At 50.7% G+C, this 18159-nt stretch overlaps 1 protein-coding gene across 6 annotated transcripts in view; it reads right to left on the bottom strand.

Annotated features, from left to right (window-relative positions):
- Nucleotides 1-18159, bottom strand: part of LOC146801707 (OX-2 membrane glycoprotein-like) — a 208602-nt gene that overhangs the window by 168873 nt on the left and 21570 nt on the right. The window lies entirely within an intron of this gene.

Raw genomic sequence — 18159 nt, 5'->3', positions numbered from 1 at the left:
GGGTCCAAAAGAACGAAATATCCTACCACCTGATGTGAAAAATAAATCTGCCTTCCTAAATAGTAAGAAAATTCTTAAAACGCATTTCTTCTCCAACAAGTTGTTTTCATTTTCATGAATCAGTCGTTTGTCACCTTTTTATTTTTAATTGATTGATTAATAAAAATAATATTTAATTTATAAAGAGCACGAAGAACGGTGGAAGTGTACTGACGGGTCCCCAGCAACTACTACATTCTTCAAGCATTTGTACTACAACATTGATCCAGTATTTCGCTTCCCCACCTCACAATCACCATTAAACATCCCACATACACAACACAACACTGGGGCTAATGCACACTTGGCGCCCCAACACTCATTCAACACGACAACTGCACCAAAACACAAAACTAACCAGTCCAAATTAAACTATCTCACTATAACAATCTCTAAATGACAAGCATTTACAATGCAATAGGTCTCGCACTGACATTATTTTGAGCTATTGATATTGTAAATGACTTTTTTATATTGTTTTTCTTTTGTAAAAAATAAATAAAAGGCATTGAAATTAAAAATGCAAATAGTCAAATGTTTTGTAAATGCAAAACCTATTGTATTGCATTTACATGAGTGTGAGCTATTGGCATTGTAAATGCTAATAGCTTATATTAGTGTGATTTTTTTAAACCAGATAAATATAATGCATTTTTAATGCTAATAGCAGAAACTCATGTAAATGTGATACTTACTGACAACTAAAAGGAAGTATTTTCCTGGATATTTAAGGAAGCAATGCAATAGGTTTTGCATTTATATTAGGTTTGAGCAATTGACATTGTAAATTACGTATTTTTTTTTTTAAACATAGATAAAAGGCCTTGTTATTTTCAAATGCCAATAGCTACAAAACGTACTAATGGGATTTACAATATGTGGCCTTTAATAAGGTACACAAACAGCCTCGTTACTAAAGAATTAACATGGTAAGTAGCACGCATGTGTTGTACAACGTGCATATGTATTTTTTGGACGATTTGTGCTCCTGTTCCCGTAGCTTGGCTAAAAGTGGGCAAACAACGCATAAAACACCCAGCCATGCCACTGCAGCACTCCTAAGGATAGGCTTTGCAAGGATGACAAAGTAGGTTGAGTCCATGTGTGCGCAGGGGAGACATGTTTTCACGTGATAGGGACTTAAAAATGTAGAAAGCCTTCCCTATAAACAAAAGGGGGAAACTGGGATCGTTGAAACAAAATATGCTGATGGCACATAAGGCTGAAATCGAGGGACCCAGCATACACTTAAATGTATTTACTAGAGCTGGGCGGACTTAGCGTAGCGCCACTACGCAGAATTTTGAAAAAGATTGTGGAAAACAAGTGCACGTCCTGAGTAGGGCTGGGCGGATTTTGCCTAGCGCAACTACGCACAATTTTGAAAAAAAATGTGGAAAACGAGTGCACAACCTGAAGGACCGTGTGCCCGGGACTGGGGTCCTTCGTGCTTGGGCAGGCTCCTCGATCTGGCTGCGTTGAGAAGCAGGGACCTGCCCCGGGCCTCCTGAGTTTCAGTCAGGGCCTGGGAGCCCACGTCCTGTGGCCTGCCAAGTGTCCATCTGCCCGGGACAAGGGTCCCTGGTGCAGAGCCCCGGAGCCCTGCAAGGGCAGGCAGGAGCCCTACCGTTATGGCTCGGCGTGGGCAGATGGGAGTCCTTTCGGTCCTGGACATCTGGTCGCACCTTTCCCTCGGCCATCTAGTCACACACAATGCTTTCCAATGGGGCGACCAGATGGCCGGGCTGCCCTGGAAGTCCCAATGGGGGCTCATTCGCCTCCCCGATCCCAGCCAGGGCTCCAGGAGGTCGGGTGCGTCCGGGCATAGGGACCCCTCCGTCACTCGTGCGCAAGGTTTACCAGAAAGGGGGGTAGCCTTCCTCCAGATTACTAGGGGCAGGGTATGCCGGGAAGCCCCTACAGGGGATGGCGGTTCTCAGGCGGGTACCAGATGGGCTAAGCCCGGAAGAAACCTCCCCGGCATTCGGTGCTCCCTCCTCCAGCCCGCGGCGAGGCAAAGTGGCCGGGACGGGATCCATGGAGCCCCTGGACGCCCAGGCCCTGGGATCTCCTGCGGGCCTCCCATGCCCGACGCCCAGCGTGGGGTCTCCGAGCCCCCCGGAGCCCTGCGTGGGCAGGCGGGAACCCTAGTGCGAAGGCTCGGGGTTGGACAGATGGAAGTCCTTTCGGTCCCGGCCATCAGGTTGCACCTCTCCCCTCGGCCATCTGGTCGCGCGCAATGCTTTACAATGGGGCGACCAGATGGCCAGGCCGGCCTGGAAGTCCCAATGAGGGCTCATTTGCCTCCCGGATCCCAGCCAGGGCTCCAGAAGGTCGGGCCCGTTCGTGCCTAGGGTCCGCTGAGCCTCGTGGTGCGCGCGGGTTACAAGAAAGGGGGGTAGCCTTCCTCCGGATTACTAGGGGCAGGGTATGCCGGGACACCCCTCGCGGGGATGGCTGTTCTCAGGAAGGGACCAGATGGGCTATGCCCGGGCAACACCTCCCTAGGCATCCGGGGCTCCCTCCGGCCCGCGGCGTGGCAAAGTACCTGGGAAGGGCTCCATGGTTGCCAGGCAGTCATCCCCTGAGGGTCCGGACCCCGAGAGCTCCGGTGGTCCTTCCCCTGCTTGAGTCCCAGCCGGGGTCTCCGAGCTGCAAAAGCACTTATTACAGCATTAAGATGTGCATGTTGTGTGAGAGCTCTACAGGGGTATGTGTACAGATTCCTCTATATATCCTGCAGGTTGCCCTTCCACGTTAGGAGTAAGTAAGAATGGGTGCTTGATCAATCTCTCCTTCATAAATGTTGTAATGTTAATGTAGATAACTTCAACTTTCAGTTGGCTATTATTGAAAGCCTTTGTGCTGCAGAAGCATTGTGCGTAGTGGAGGATGTTGCAAGGCTACATAATCAGCACTCTGCTGACTGCATTCCTGCCACAGATCAAAAGAGTTGCTGATGTCACCGATGCAAGTTCTGGGAAACTGACAAGTGGAGCACACAGCCATTACTTGAGTTGCTGTGTAGCTTTTTATATTCTTACATCTAATTTAGACAAGGACTTGCATTGTCCCTGGGTTTATCCATTCCTGTTGCGGGCACTAGGGCCTGACACATAATTGGGGCAGTGTTTTTAAGGAGACAAGTGTGGGAACGCTGGGTATTAGGAATTTGAGATATGTGCAGATTCCAAAACTTTGACTCACAAAATGTTGAGGGAAATACTTGATTTTAGGCAGCGTTTGACGTTTGTAAGACACTGGGTAAGCAAGTATCATGGACTCCACCTAGGCACACCACCATGGACTCTACCTAGCGTCCAGCTTATGAAAAATATTTAGGTGGTGGCTGAGCCTGGGTCCAAATATCCCCAATGCCAAATCAGATCATTTGTTTTTTACAAGAAATGGGGAGATTTCCATGTTGCAGTTTGGAGCCTGTTGTGTCGCAGGTGGTAGGCCGAGCCACACAAGTCAGGAAGCGTTATTAGGATAAGGATGGGAACACAGAATAGTATGCTAGGGTTAAATTTTTGCAAATTGCTCTCCAAATCACAATATACTACGGTTAAGTCCTAATACAGAGGAGTACAAATACCTACTATTCCTAAATTCTTTATCTTGTGCACAATAAAACAATTTTTTTCATTCATTTTTACCATATTAACTGCTGCATGGTCGGTCTATAATGAAAAGTCATTACAATCTGCAGCTCAGTTGTTGGCTCTGCGTACTGTGCGTTTTTGGACAACTAACCAATACTATTTTTCCCGGCAATCAGAAGGGTCTGACGGACGTAACGGTTTATTGCCTTTTAAAACTGGCAATCAGGGCGTACAATTACATATAAAACGTTCTCACCAATTATGATTTTTTTGCTACTCGTTTTCCATTTTTTATTTTCATTAGTTACTTTCAGAAGATCAAGAGCCACCTACAAAATAACTCCTTGGTGATGTTAGAATTTTGTATAGTTGTCAAAAATGTATAGCTTTCTGAATTAACACATGGGTTTCATACCAGTTTCCAACACAAACTGCAGGTTAGTTGAAACTGCAAAACAAAATTAGGAAAACTGGCCTACCTGAAAGGAAAATTCAAAAGCTCTTTTGGCTACTGTCCACATTCCTTATAGGGGAATTTACAAACCAAAGTACCTTTAGGATCCCCAAGATGTAGGAAAAAAAGGATGCATTTTTGCCAGGATACATTTTGTGCACAAATAAAATGGCCCAAACCAAGCGAAGTGCCTAATCATCAAAAATAGGGCTGAATACTAGGGACTGAAAAGCATCAGCAGCTAACTGGTTAACTTCCCCTTGCTGCTTCGAACTGCCAACATTGCTCCCTACAAAGGGAAACGCAAGACACATTGTGCTGACTGCAACTGTTAAAACAAGAATCAGCAGAGCATATAGGTTGCACTTTTCTAAGCGTGCAATGCTAAAACCAATAGGTTGCGCTTTTCTTAAACATGCATTGGCAAAGCCAATAGGTCTGGCCGTTTGTTTGGGGAGGTGGATGGTAGACATCTTTGTGAGCTTTGCTCCCAAAAGTCATAAAAAGAAAAACCCATAGTTAAGATACTACTTGGGCTATAACAATATGGAAGCTGAGAGTGGGGTCACTTTATTGAATAGACTGGATTAGAAGAGTTAATATGTACCCTCAACGAACAGTTGCATTAGAAGAGTTAATATGTACCCTCAACGAACAGTGTCATAAATAGAAGTTAGAAGATAAAAATTGTGTTGCAAGTGGTGGAGTTAAAAGGTGAAAATGGCAAAATAATGTATAGTAGATTATTTTGACAATGGGCCACTTTTTTGGTGCAGGTTTAACAAAATGATGTGCACACATATTTTGTGAACAAAATGTTGTAAATCAAACATGTGGGAAACTTGAACTGCTGATGCACATGCTATTTCTGTTCAGGATTCTGGATGTTCTGTATGTAAAGATCAACGTCTGCTGCCCATGCTAGCTATGTTCTGGATGCATGAGAAGCTTGACATGATGCCCTGCTGCTATAGCTGTTTTGTTTAGAATAGGAATCTACCCTGACTGCATATATTTTATTAGGTCTCACCTACGAGAGCGTATGTGCTATTCCTTGTGAGGAATATTGTTAGCTTATAGTTGACTTCGATCCTGCACATTGCTTACCAATGGTTGATGTTATCGTCATTCATTTGCTCGCTTCTTATATGTCAGCTTCTGTGCGATTTTCTTCCTCTTTTGGTATTTGTCCCCCCACTGGAGCAAGCCCCCATTTCTTATGTTCTTTCACTGCTCCCTTTTCAGGTACTCATTTGTTCTTTTTCTTTACGCCCTCTATGAGAGTGCATGCATTTTGCAGTTGTCCCCCTTGTGTACTTTGTATTCTCTCTCTCCAGTATACTTCACTACTTGCACTCCCTTCCTCAGTTGCATTTCTTGCTTCCTCCCCACCCACCTCCTGCTGACATTCTTGAATCCCGATGGCCCCTCCACTGTATGCGTGCTTCCCCATCTCCACACTCCGTTGTCCAAATGCTCCCCCATACTCGCCCTTGTCTCGGTGCTTCACTATCTCTGCCCAAAGGCCCTCCATTGACCATGTGCCTCTACATTTTCTCCTGCTGGTCCTTCTCTCCCCCAAATGCATCTTTCTCTCCTGCCCTCCCCGTGTTGTCTTCTCTTCCGGCCGACAACCCATACCCAATTTTTGTTTTTCGTAAAATGCGTAGCACTATATAAAAAAAGCATTTCACAGAGCTTGTTCTTTACTAATCCATCACGGATGCGTAAAAAAAAAAAAATGCTCGAGTTATTTGTAGGTACACGCATCAGTGTTGGCACACGCCTACAAAATTATGCACAAACCACATCATAATGCTTTTATTTCAGATTATTTTCACCTATCCTGCACAGCAGCCGCTCCTGCAGAACATGACTAAAAATCATTACCAAAGCCAACAGGTCTCAGAGGCGATAATGATTGTCTTTGCCAATGCTGGCTTGTGAGTGGACTGTAGCATGTCAATTCCTAGGTCTCCACTTGCAGTCTGTAAAGCAAATGTTTTTGCTGCTTATACTTATAGTATGCCTTTTAGTGAAGAGTGCACTTTCCTTTCGCCAAAAAGAATTCTGGCACTATGGTATGCTACACCCTAGAAATGCAACCATCCTAAACTAAGAGCAGAAACTTGTATGTACTTAAAAACCTCAGTAGGCCGATTCAGCCCGCAGTAGGACTCCGTGACCTAGGGCAGAAAGATACAATTTGTAGAACTGAATAGTGGCTCTATTAATTTCCTTTAACCTGGATACTGAACTTCCAAAAAATGGAGTAGAAAGCCAGTAAGTGACATATGGCACACCTACTAACTCTGTCCTTTCTTGGTGAACCTGACGCCCAGTGGAGGCTTGCACCTAGTGAATCTACGACATAATTTGCCATAAAAAACAATCCTGATCTACTGACGAGCCAAGGAGTTGTGTATGTGTTGGAACCACCGCGCAGACCCACCTTACTGGGCTAAACCCCACCGTACTTATTCCTGACCTGGAAATAACGCCTCAAGGCATCATAGAGGGGGTCAAGGTAGTAAACAAATAATTTTCAAGTTGCATTTTTAGATGTTTCCAGAAAAATATTAGTTAACAGTGTACGCCTTCTGTAATCTCTGCTCATCTATAAGATCGTTTGAAGCATTAATAAGAAAGATATCAAGAGTGATATTGTAAGACCTGGGGTCACCAAGCCCTAAGGGGGTAACGTGACTCTAGCGGCTGGGCACCCAAAGGCTTCTGTGTAAAGAGACCATACAACACACGCAACCTCTGAAGCAGGGAACGCACACAATAAGGGACGCCACACTGTAGGGTTTATGCAATAACTCAAGTTTATCCAAGCAGATAGGCATAAAGACAGTTCATTATATGTAAATGCAATTCTTCAGATGTAAATGCAGTTCATTATATGTAAATGCAATTCACTAGAGGTAAATACAGTTCATTATATGTAAATGCAATTCACTAGATCCGTTAGCATCTGTCGCACTATATTCACTAGCAATTCCCTCCGAGGCCCTAGGCCACACTCGTGTAGCTTGACATCCGTTGGACGGACTGGGAATCGTAGCGCCACACCTGGGGTCTAGTGGGGGCTCAGGGCCGACTTCGCGGGCTTCCCGCCCCTGTGGTACCCTTAGTGCCTCAGTGGGCGGTTACCGCGCTACCCGCGATAACTGCACCGTGAATCCTTGTGAGCAGAGCCTGCGGACATAGAGTTACTCGTGATAAGTACACATCGAACACTTCCGAGCAAAGCCTACGAACACAGCGTTACTCGTAATATTTGGGCATTAAACCCTTCAGAGCAAAGCCTACGAACACAGCGTTACTCGTAATATTTGGGCATTAAACACATCAGAGCAAAGCCCACGAACACAGCATTACTCGTAATAATTGGGCATTAACCACTTCAGAGCAAAGCCTACGAACACAGCGTTACTCGTAATAATTGGGCATTAAACACTTCAGAGCAAAGGCTACGAACACAGAATTACTCATAATAATTGGGCATTAAACACTTCAGAGCAAAGCCTACGAACAGAGCGTTACTCGTAATAATTGAGCATTGAACGCTTCCGAGCCCAGCCTGCGAACATAGCGCTACTCGCACTAATCAAGCTTCAAGTGCTTCTGTGCAGTTCGTGGGGCACAACGCTGCTCGGCAGTCTCGGAGACAAGGGGCAATCCCTCGGCGGGGAGTCAAAAGTCTTGAGTGGACGGGGGACTCCCACGGAGGGGAACCAGGGTCTCAGGGTGCGGTGCTGCTCCCGGCCTGTAGGGGGCGCACTGGGTCCGGCCCAAGCCTCCCGGGCTTACCTTGATCTCGACGTCTTGAGGCGTCCCAACCAGCTCCGAACTCCGCAGTCGGTCCTTCCGCGACGGGGGCAGGCCACGGCCCCACACACCTTCCCCAGCAGCTGCGACGGCAGCGACGGGGCCCCGGGCTTCTCCGCGGGCCTCGACACGATGAGGGGTGATGATGCACACTTCAGGCTTCCGGGCCGCAGCGGTGAGCGCGCTCTAGTCCCCGCACTCCAAGGGTGGGGGGGGTGTCAAATTAAGCGGGAGAGCTCCGCGCTCAACGGGGATGGATGCCGGGGATCCCAGGCCAGGTCAGGGAGCGCAGGGGTCTCAGCGCTGGTACCTGGTTGATCCCGAGCACTTCTGCAATCAGCTTTGGCATAAAGTTTCAGTTGCCAGTTCTGGCATGCAGTCTCAGCATTCAGTTTCAGTATGTCGTCGTGACATGAGGTTTCAGCATTAAGTTTCTGCATTCAGTTGCTACCTGAATTCTTGATGGCGCAGATGTCTCTGGCGCCCTTGGGGGGTTCTGTTCCTGGGGGGTAGGGATTGAGTTGGCGACTAGGTCCTTCCTAGTCAGGCTGGGCAGAGGCTCCCTGGGTCCTCCTACTGCTGGGCAAGATCAGTGGGCTTTACAGGATCCCTCACTCACTTAAGAGGCAGCACCTAAATCCTGTCACTCTCAGAGGCATAAGTCCCTGGCTAGGCCCTACCGCCTAAAACTCCTGCGTGGATTCTCCAGCTCTGCTTTACCCCACTGGCCAACTGACTGGAAAAAGTTCCCTCCCTCATTAAGTAGCCCTAGGTCAGGTGACCTCGAGCCAAGGCGGCAAAAGTAAAACCACACCTCCCTTCTAGAAGGTTCCAGCACATTCCAGGAGCTTCCCCATTCTACCTAAGGGACAAAAAAGGCGGGCCGGTGTTGCAACATTGTTGTGGGGTTCCAGCCAGCTCCTGGCAGCTAGGGTGCTACTAATGAAGACCACTCTGCAGTAGCAGGGGCCTGTGGCAGCCATCTTGGGAGAAGGGAGCACCTGCACCTTAACACTGATTGGCAGTGAAAAGGCACCCGGAGACCTAAGTCCAACATCAAAATGAGGGTGGAAAAAAAATGAGGCGTGATCAAAAATAGATGGGGAGACCACCCTAGGGCGGACAGGTCCAACAGATATTACTCTGTATAACATTTTGCAACGTGCATCTTGAAGTTGGTCAATGAAAGTGCCTGTATTCGGCTATGCATAGTTGTATTTATTGAGGAGTGTATGTTCGGGGACTTGAAGAATATTTTATTAACCCCTCTGCTATGCAAATTGTTACTGGACCAAGATCATCTCAATCCATATGCGGGGCTGCGATGGCGGTCTAAAGTTATGCAAAAGGTGGTAAGGTAGTCATATCTGAACAGGTTTCATCTGTTAGACTGCCATGAAAGGGAGAGTGTGGAGATCCATAACCTGTTGAAGGGTAGGAGTGGCAACACATGCAATTCATTGACCCTCTCACGGTCTAGACCTGCTTGGTCTCAAACATTACCAAAAGGCAAAAATGTGGGCATTACATGGGATGCATACCTGAGTTGCAGTCCTTTTATTGTCTCGGTTGTTAAATCTATCTTCGAGAACTGGGAATGTCAACTAGTACATCTACTCTAATGTTAAAAATGATTTTAAGGGCGGTTATAAACTCCAAAATGGACCTTGGAATAAACTTTTTTGGAAGTCTTCCTCCTAAATCAGATAGCTTGTATTCAGGGTAGGCAGGTGTTCTACAAACCAAGAAATGGGAGAACATCTCTGGTAGAATCAGGTCATTGCGCTGGCTGTCGGTTCAGCAAAGTATTTTATTTAAAGTCTTAACCCCAACAAACAAGCCTAATCATATTAGCAGTACAAAATTAGAAAGAAAATGAGCGAATGTTTAAAAATAAAATCACCGAGTTCTGATTGCTTACTGGCTCAAAACACCCGCCTATGGTGGAGTGGTGATCAGCACATCTGGGTTTTGGGTCCAAAAGAACGAAATATCCTACCAACTGATGTGAAAAATAAATCTGCCTTCCTAAATAGTAAGAAAATTCTTAAAACGCATTTCTTCTCCAACAAGTTGTTTTCATTTTCATGAATCAGTCGTTTGTCACCTTTTTATTTTTAATTGATTGATTAATAAGAATAATATTTAATTTATAAAGAGCAAGAAGAACGGTGGAAGTGCACTGACGGGTCCCCAGCAACTACTACATTCTTCAAGCATTTGTACTACAACATTGATCCAGTATTTCGCTTCCCCACCTCACAATCACCATTAAACATCCCACATACACAACACAGCACAGGGGCTAATGCACACTTGGCGCCCCAACACTCATTCAACACGACAACTGCACCAAAACACAAAACTAACCAGTCCAAATTAAACTATCTCACTATAACAATCTCTAAATGACAAGCATTTACAATGCAATAGGTCTCGCACTGACATTATTTTGAGCTATTGATATTGTAAATGACTTTTTTTTATATTGTTTTTCTTTTGTAAAAAATAAATAAAAGGCATTGAAATTAAAAATGCAAATAGTCAAATGTTTTGTAAATGCAAAACCTATTGTATTGCATTTACATGAGTGTGAGCTATTGGCATTGTAAACGCTAATAGCTTATATTAGTGTGATTTTTTTTAAACCAGATAAATATAATGCATTTTTAATGCTAATTACAGAAACTCATGTAAATGTGATACTTACTGACAACTAAAAGGAAGTATTTTCCTGGATATTTAAGGAAGCAATGCAATAGGTTTTGCATTTATATTAGTTTGAGCAATTGACATTGTAAATTACGTATTTTTTTTTTTAAAACATAGATAAAAGGCCTTATTTTCAATTGCCAATAGCTACAAAACGTACTAATGGGATTTACATTATGTGGCCTTTAATAAGGTACACAAACAGCCTCGTTACTAAAGAATTAACATGGTAAGTAGCACGCATGTGTTGTACAACGTGCATATGTATTTTTTGGACGATTTGTGCTCCTGTTCCCGTAGCTTGGCTAAAAGTGGGCAAACAACGCATAAAACACCCAGCCATGCCACTGCAGCACTCCTAAGGATAGGCTTTGCAAGGATGACAAAGTAGGTTGAGTCCATGTGTGCGCAGGGGAGACATGTTTTCACGTGATAGGGACTTAAAAATGTAGAAAGCCTTCCCTATAAACAAAAGGGGGAAACTGGGATCGTTGAAACAAAATATGCTGATGGCACATAAGGCTGAAATCGAGGGACCCAGCATACACTTACATGTATTTACTAGAGCTGGGCGGACTTAGCGTAGCGCCACTACGCAGAATTTTGAAAAAGATTGTGGAAAACAAGTGCACGTCCTGAGTAGGGCTGGGCGGATTTTGCCTAGCGCAACTACGCACAATTTTGAAAAAAAATTTGGAAAACGAGTGCACAACCTGAGGGACCGTGTGCCCGGGACTGGGGTCCTTCGTGCTTGGGCAGGCTCCCCGATCTGGCTGCGTTGAGAAGCAGGGACCTGCCCCGGGCCTCCTGAGTTTCGGTCAGGGCCTGGGAGCCCACGTCCTGTGGCCTGCCAAGTGTCCATCTGCCTGGGACAAGGGTCCCTGGTGCAGAGCCCCGGAGCCCTCCAAGGGCAGGCAGGAGCCCTACCGTTATGGCTCGGCGCGGGCAGATGGGAGTCCTTTCGGTCCTGGACATCTGGTCGCACCTTTCCCTCGGCCATCTGGTCACACACAATGCTTTCCAATGGGGCGACCAGATGGCCGGGCTGCCCTGGAAGTCCCAATGGGGGCTCATTCGCCTCCCCGATCCCAGCCAGGGCTCCAGGAGGTCGGGTGCGTCCGGGCATAGGGACCCCTCTGTCACTCGGGCGCAAGGTTTACCAGAAAGGGGGGTAGCCTTCCTCCAGATTACTAGGGGCAGGGTATGCCGGGAAGCCCCTCCAGGGGATGGCGATTCTCAGGCGGGTACCAGATGGGCTAAGCCCGGAAGAAACCTCCCCGGCATTTGGTGCTCCCTCCTCCAGCCCGCGGCGAGGCAAAGTGGCCGGGACGGGATCCATGGAGCCCCTGGACGCCCAGGCCCTGGGATCTCCTGCGGGCCTCCCATGCCTGACGCCCAGCGTGGGGTCTCCGAGCCCCCCGGAGCCCTGCGTGGGCAGGCGGGAACCCTAGCGCGAAGGCTCGGGGTTGGACAGATGGGAGTCCTTTCGGTCCCGGCCATCAGGTTGCACCTCGGCCATCTGGTCGCGCGCAATGCTTTACAATGGGGCGACCAGATGGCCAGGCCGGCCTGGAAGTTCCAATGAGGGCTCATTTGCCTCCCGGATCCCAGCCAGGGCTCCAGGAGGTTGGGCCCGTTCGTGCCTAGGGTCCGCTGAGCCTCGTGGTGCGTGCGGGTTACAAGAAAGGGGGGTAGCCTTCCTCCGGATTACTAGGGGCAGGGTATGCCGGGACACCCCTCGCGGGGATGGCTGTTCTCAGGCAGGGACCAGATGGGCTATGCCCGGGCAACACCTCCCTAGGCATCCGGGGCTCCCTACGGCCCGCGGCGTGGCAAAGTACCTGGGAAGGGCTCCATGGTTGCCAGGCAGTCATCCCCTGAGGGTCCGGACCCCGAGAGCTCCGGTGGTCCTTCCCCTGCTTGACTCCGAGCCCCCGGGAAGCGGAGCCCCCAAGCCCTGCATGGGCAGGTGGCAACCCTAGCACGAAGGCTCAGGTTTGGACAGATGGGAGTCCTCTCGGTTCTGGTCATCTGGTCGCTCCTTTCCCCTCGGCCATCTGGTCGCGCGCAATGCTTTCCAATGAGGCGACTAGATGGCCGGGTCGGCCTGGAAGTCCCGATGAGGGTCCATTTGCTTCCCGGACCCAGGGTCTCCTCCGTCTGAGCGCGCGGATTACCAGAAAGGGAGATAGCCTTCCTCCGGATTACTAGGAACAGGGTACTCTGGGACCCCTCTCAGCCTAGCGGTCCTCAGCCAGCAGCTGGACAGGCCAAGATGCTGCCCCAGCCCTGGGTCTGTTCCGGGGCCTTCTGCGTGGCAGGCTGCCCCGGATGAGATCCGGCAGGCCTCCCCCTGCTGGGCTGGGTCCAGGGGACCCTGGGAGGGCGGCCTCCCCAACCCAGGCTCCGTCCTCGGTCCTGCCGCGTGGCAGGGTGCCCGAACAAGTTCCCACGGGCTCCGTCCTAGGTCCTGCCGTGTGGCAGGGTGCCCTGGACGGTGTTCGGCGGGCCTGGGGCGGCTTCCCCTGCGCCTCCGGGCCTGGGAGACCCGGCTGGGTCCAGGGGCCCCGGCCCTGGGCCCAGTCCCCCTGCCTGCGGCACTGCCAAAGGCCCGGGACGGGGTTCCGTTGTGGCCAGGGAGCCTCCCCTTGCTTGGCTGGGTTCAGGAGCTCTGGCCGGGCCCCTGAGGGCCCTGGGAGGGCGGCCTCCCCACCCCAGGCTCTGTCCTGGGTCCTGCCACGTGACAGGGTGCCCGGGACAGAGTCCGGCAGGCCCGGGGAGGCTCCCCCTGCGCCTCCGGGCCTGGGAGCCCCAGCTGGGTCCAGGGGCCCCGCCGGGCCCCGGTTCTCCGGCCCTGGGCCCCGTCCTGCTCTACCAAGGGCCCAGGACTGGGGTCTGTCGGTCCCGTGCAGGCTTCCCCCGCTTGTCAAGGTGTTCGCGGGCACCGGGTCGGAGGGCCCGTCGGGTCCCCCACACAGCCTCCATGGCTGGGGCCCAGATAGGGCCCTGGGCCTTCAGTCCCCCATGCCCCGGTGCCCGCTCACTCTTTCGTTGGGGCACAGAGCGACCAGATGACTTCCCTGCTCGGCCATCTGGCCGCGCCTGTCCCCTTGGCCATCTGGCCGCGCCTGTCCCCTCGGCCATCTGGTCAAAGCAATGCTTTAGAATGGGGTGACCAGATGGCCAGGCTTGCCTGGAAGTCTCGATGAGGGTCCTTTTGCGTCCCTGATCCCAGCGAGGGCTCCAGGAGGTCAGGAACATTTGCGCATTGGGTCCCCTCTGTCACCTCGTGTGCACGTATTACAAGAAAGGGGGGTCATTTCTGGGTCAGGGTTTCGTAAGTAGCAGAGCAGCTACCTCGCTGCGATCTATTGAAAGTCATCCTCTGAGCCAAGCTTTTGTCTCTCTGTGCGTGGGCGCCCGCGGACGCCCTCCTCCATCACACCTAGGGGTGGGTCCGGGACGCGGAGGGTGTAACGCGGGCGGCTGCCTCCACCACGTGCCCTCCGGCACGGGGGCCTCCCCCTCCCGTCCCTGCCCCACCGGGGTGCGGGGATGGGGGCCACCATTCCTTGCGGGTCGGCAGGGTGACCAGATGGGCCTGGGCCGGCCAGGCCTCCCCTTCGGGCTGCTCCCGGGCAAGTCAAGCAGAGAGGGGAGCAGCGGCAGCCCCGGGGGAAGGACCCTCCGGAGCGGCTACCTCTGAGCACTGGCCACCCTCGCTGGACTGCAAGGGCGGCTGGGTACGGCACCCTCCCAGGCCGTCCAGCCGCTGGGTCGTCCCGGGTCATCTGGTCGCCTGGCTGCATGACAAGATAGCCCTGCGGGTTGGGCGACCAGATGGCCCGGCGACCAGATGGCCCCGCGGGCCGGGCGACCAGATGGCAGGCTAACTCCAACTTTTGTCCTTCCTCAAACTTCTGTAAGCCCCCAATAGTCGAGAAAAATGGGCTACCCGGGCAGGCCGTCTGGGAGGGGACGTGGCCTGGGCTTAACCCTCCTTGGTTCCAGCCGAGGGTCCAGGCGCTGGGGACCGGGGATCCATTGGGGCCCGGGGAGGCTCTCCCCAGCCTGGCTAGGCTTCGGAAGCTGGGCCTGGACCCGGGTCTTGTGCTCTGCCCTAGAGATCCCATGGTGCGGGAGCCCCCCATCCTGCAAGCGAGCCGAGGGTCCGGTCGCTGGAGACAGTGGTCCGCCGGGACCCGGGGAGGCTCCCCCCGGCCTGGCTAGGCTTCGGTAGCTGGGACCGGGTCATGTGCTCCGTCCCAGTGTCCGGGAGCCCCACCCGTCCTACAAACCAGCCGAGGGTCCGGGCACTGGGGAAGGGTGTCCACCGGGGCCCAGGGAGGCTCTCCCCGGCCTGGCTAGGGTTCGGAAGCTGGGACCGGGCCCAGGGTTTGTGCTCCGTCCGGCAGGCCCCGGGGTGCAGGATCCCCCAGTCCTGCAAGCCAGCTGAGGGGCCGGCCGGGGAGGCTCTTCCCAGCCTGGCTGCTTTCAGAAGCAGGGATCGGGCCGGTGAGCAGGGATGGCTGGCTTTATCTGCTACGCTGGCGGAGCGTGGTTTACTGCCCACCCCTAGTATTTACATCAGCCTGTTTAAAAAGGGGTTTCCCTTGATGTTTCCTCTCCTGTAAAATGGCCGCAGTCTAGACTGTGGGTGGGCTTACGTCCACCAACAAACTTGCCTTCTTTCCTACCTTAGCACACTGCTCCATGCACTGTGCATTTTACACGGGTCTCTGGAGTGTCAGCTATGCCTAGAATGGCCTCTAAGGGCGAGGCAAAGAAATCCTGTCCTTTTGTGCTGAAAGGCTTTTTGCGCCCCTACCCCCTGTTAATTTTCGTGCTTGGGCAGTAACATTTATTAATGCAGCGCTTTAACACTAGTGATTATTATATCGCTTTAACACTAGTGATGGAAGGCGGGCACGCGCTGTTAAGCGGGGATGTGTGTGTGTGCACTTTTTGTAGTACATGCTGTTTTGTTGGGGGGGTGGGGGGGGGGGGGGGGGGAGTTGTTATTTGGTATGGCCTGGGGCGCTGTTTTATTGCCTAGCACTTCCAACAGAGGACAGTGTTTCTTCTTTAGCAGATGCGTACATTAGCGACCCCTGTTCTATCCTATTGTGTTGCACTCCTATTTCTTGTGCAAATTATCACACCTTAGGGAATGGCAGCAAGAACTTATAGGGATGCTAAACTGACTCTTTGTAAGATGATAAAACACTATGCTGGTAGAATAGCTTAGTGAGCTAGTGCGCCTGCTGCAGAGATCTGGGTGGAAGCTACGTGCAGCTGGGTGTGGTCGCTGCAGGCTAAATCAGTATGATAGTTCTGAAGATGCACAGATGTGTACAACTCAGATAGGCAATATGTAATGTACAGTGAAACAAAGTGCTAGATTAAAAGAACAATGTGATAATATTAATTATTAAACAGGGTCTAGCGCCAGTCGAACCTTAACCCCTTCGACGCTCATGATGGAGCGGTTCCGTCATGAGCGTCGGTTGCGCTGTGCGCATGACGGAACCGCTCCGTCATGGCCCCGCCCACGCTCAGAACCTTCAGCACCGCGCGGAAATCCGCGCCGCGCTGAAGGGGTTAAATATGCAATGTATTTTACCCATGCAATAATGTCAGGTTATAGCGCAGCTTATGTGATATTGAAGTTTACAAATGCCGTTCGCAGGATCCCTTTATTGCAGCAGATAAACCCGTCCCCATGTTATATACTCTATGTATTGCAGGGGCGGAAAAAGTAGGTTTAAAGCAGCAGACAACTTTAAGGTATTTTTCTGTAAACCAGTATGTATGTCTGTTGAATAATCCTTTAAAAAATCCCACATGTTCACAACTGAAATCCCACATCCGTGTTGCGAGGGCTTCACTGAAGCCACACTGAAGCATGGCTGCTATGCACAGGATGCCATGAACCTTAAGGATGAATGTGGTGTCTCTAAACACGCGAAAGTTTGAGGCCTGCTGGGAACTGTAGTTCTATGGCATATAGCGTGTCCAGCACTCTATGATAACCACCAGGCTTTCCTTCATTGCAAGGCTCAGTGGGCGCGGCTTCAAAGCACTGTTTCCTTGCACACAGACCGCAATTAGCCGGAAGCAGAAGCATGACTTCCAGTCCCACCCCCTGACAAGGCTGTAACAGATTAAATAAGCTGGCAATGCAGCGTTGTGGGTTGAGCATCTGTTGCGGGCACTGTGTGTGTGACATCCAGTGCAAAAGGTTCCGATAACACGGGGCTAGCACAGCCTTTCATCCTTCTCAGACTTTTAACATGAATGCCATTGAGTGGACAATAAATAGACTTATTAAAAAAAATCGCCAACAGAAAATATAGTTTGTGGCGAGCACTACATGAATGGTCATGCTAATCACCCAGCACAGTAGCATAAACATTGCCTACTGCACACCACACTCATAACCTGAAGGGCACGCATCAGGCACAACACTGCACAACTGCACACCACACTCATAACCTGAAGGGCACGCATCAGGCACAACACTGCACACACGTCTGACACAGCACAGAAGGAAGTAGGGTATTGCTGACTACAGCCATGCACACGAAAACATACACAGCGCGTTACAAGAGCAAACATCAGGACAGAACCCCCAAATACCTCCTCAACCTAGGAGGTAACTCTAGAGCCCTCGCTGGCACCAGCTACTCGCCACACAGGCAGTAGCCGAGGGGATGCATAATATGGTACAAGCAGCCCTCCAGCCACACCCACCCTCACACAACGCCGCATTACTGCCACTAACCTGTTCAATGGTGCTGGGTGGGACGGGACCGGCACACACCCCCGGCTACAAACACCCGACCCAGCCACAAACAAAGCCCTCGCCACCCTAGTGCACGTCACATGGCGCGATCCTGACTAGGATGCTCTTTAAACAAGCCTAGTGCCCACTGAGCAAATCCAGAACAAGCCCGCGAGTGGTGCGCGTGCGCCACAGGAGCGATCTGTTTTCAATTATCGTGCCGGTGTCTGGGAACGATAATTGAAAACCGATGTCGGCGTGCGGGTAACAGACACCAATAGCCCATGGGCGAAGCAACACGACCACCTTTGGCCTATTGCGTGCTATCTTTCTGAAAAAGACGACTGCAAACGCCAATACCGTGGACCAAAAGGAATCGCACACGCACGAGCGTGTGCGATTCCAGGCTCCATTTTGGAACCCTCCATAAAAAGGACTCTCACTGCGCGAGCAGTGGTGCGCACTGCATCGCTAGGCGAGAGACCTAAAAAAGGAACACAACACCCTCACTTTTTTGCAGAATAAAATTCTGTGCTGCTGTCACTTTCCCCTACTGTTGGGTAGGAAATGTCATCTGCATGGTTTAGAGTTGTGTTCCCTTGCTCTGAGTGCCTAGCTGCATGTGTCGGATATCCTGTTATCTGACTTTGGCCCGGTGTTATGCTAATCTAGCATGTGCACAGAGGCCTAGGCCTGCCCTTGGCATGAGTAAATCCCTGCACTTTTCTTGT

Source organism: Triturus cristatus, chromosome 8 (assembly GCF_964204655.1).
Source record: "Triturus cristatus chromosome 8, aTriCri1.1, whole genome shotgun sequence".
Classification (NCBI taxonomy): domain Eukaryota; kingdom Metazoa; phylum Chordata; class Amphibia; order Caudata; family Salamandridae; genus Triturus; species Triturus cristatus.
The sequence above is the reverse complement of the archived record's forward strand: the minus strand, read 5'-3'. Positions and strand labels throughout refer to the sequence as shown.